This window comes from Mastomys coucha, unplaced genomic scaffold, assembly GCF_008632895.1.
Source record: "Mastomys coucha isolate ucsf_1 unplaced genomic scaffold, UCSF_Mcou_1 pScaffold3, whole genome shotgun sequence".
Classification (NCBI taxonomy): domain Eukaryota; kingdom Metazoa; phylum Chordata; class Mammalia; order Rodentia; family Muridae; genus Mastomys; species Mastomys coucha.
In genome coordinates, this window is record NW_022196909.1 from 55305251 (window position 1) to 55307317 (window position 2067).

Here is a 2067-nt window from a genome sequence, read left to right on the forward strand (position 1 = left end):
TGACTCTTTTGTTTAAATATCCTGCCAATTCAAACCATGGTTGACACAGGAAAACTACAAAAATGCCCCAGTGCACCACTTCCTTTATTGTGTTAATGAATTTGCCAGCCAGAATTGCTTTGGATTCTATTCTATCAAAATGTTGCTTACTTCTGTGTCCCCTGCACTATTTAATTCAAACCAAGGATTTTTCTCTGTTTACTTTCAGTCATGACTTCTTTACCAGGGATGTTATTTCTCATAATTCTGCAGCTGCCATCCATGCGCACTGAAGGAATGGTGAGTGTTACATGGATAATTATATCAGATATAACTGATTACTCTTTAAATTGGTTTAATAATTATGAACACAAAAATCCTAATGGCATGGTGAGTGACAACATTCTCATTGGGTTTGTAGAGGACTTAAGAGGGCTATGAAGATAGAGACTAAGGTTGAATTCTCTACTTCTGGCAGCTATAGTACCCACTAGTGACATGTAGGAACTAGACACTTGAAGAAGATGTGCTCCAATTATATGACATTTATTGCCGCAGGCCGGCCAATCTGGGCCTCCCACAACCCATGGGAGAAACGGGATCCTAGTCAGGTCGACAAGGCATAAGTGAAGAAATGATGGCAGAGACGACACATGAAGTACAGGATCTGAATGTATTTCTTAAAAATGGCAGACTTTTACAGTCATTGTAAAAGAGAGATGGTAAATCTGGCAGCTCAGCAGTTAAGGTACATCTGAGGCCATCTAAAACACACTTGGTCTAAAGTAGCAGCTATCTCCTCTGGACTGGTGCTGCATTCCCCCGGCCCAAGTGCCCTGGGCCCGGGGGACTGCAGATTGCATGAGTCTGAGTCCTAGCCCATCTAAGTTCTCATTTTAGTCTGAGCACTAGTGCAAGTCCTAGTGCGAGTTCAAGTGTGAGTCCTGCATGCAAGTCCTCCAGTGCAAGTCCAAGTCCTCCTGCACGAAGTGAAAAGCAGGCTTATATGGTATACAGAAAGCAGGGCAGATGACAAGAGTCATGTAGGCAGGTAACCACTACATCAAGGTCAGTGATCTTACTGACCAAGATCACACATCTAGTTGTGAAGTGGGCAGAAGCTGGGGCTAATTTGATATTCCTATGCTAATTCTCTGGGTCCTGCTGGAGGCAATGACTAGGAGATTCCTACCTAACACTTCTAGCTAATGTCCTTGAGTGGAAGCCCTTCAATTACTATTTAGTATGTAAAACAGTTCTAACTATTGTGGACTATCTATTGCCCTAAGGAATGTGCTTGACCTCTGTTGCTAGCTCTGGCAAGGCAGATTCCTTGAGAGAAATTCCAAGCTATGGACAGCTTGGTATTAAGCTAGGATAGGTTGGAAACATTGTGCTGGCCAGGAAACAATGCCCAATCTTATCCATTTACGAGTTATTTCTTGGGGTACCTTTATGCCTAAATAAGAGGGCATGTTGATGACTGGAAAGACTAATCTGGAACAAGTCTGAGTTAGGAGATACCAGCGACTGTCTGAATATCCAGGAGGCACAGAACTCCTTTTGGATCCTTATTGCCTCTAATCCTAATCAGGCTTTTACCCCCGATATTTTGGATATGACTGGAGTAGATGGGCGTGGCAATTTATCAGATGCCAAAGATGCACATTAAGGGGATTTAGACACATGTCAATGAGTAAAACATTTAGAGTTGAGTTTCTACATAAAGCTTGCAATTACACCACTACGAAATATGACTTAGAGGCAGAAGAATCCAGCAATGAACAAAGAACCTTAAATCAAATACAAATGAATATGTGGACCAATAGCCAAACTTATCTGTTAACCTCTATAGTATGTGAAGTTGGTATCAATAGCATGAGCAAATTCCTCATTCCTCTGTAGCATGTACTTGGTTTCCAATCAAGTTTCATAACACATTATTCATTCACAATGCACTATATTTTGTGATCCTTTCAGCTTTTACTGATTGATTGATTATTAATTATCGGCCGCCTGAGCCAATGTAAATAAAAGAAAGGGTTCTTCTGGTAATAGGAGTAAGAAATAGATAGGAAGAGATTGAAA

The 2067-nt window shown here is 41.1% G+C and overlaps 1 pseudogene; it reads left to right on the forward strand.

Moving 5' to 3' along the window:
- The first annotated feature begins 210 nt into the window (after positions 1–210).
- The window catches only part of LOC116075188, a 7783-nt pseudogene continuing 5926 nt past the window's right edge, over positions 211–2067 (forward strand).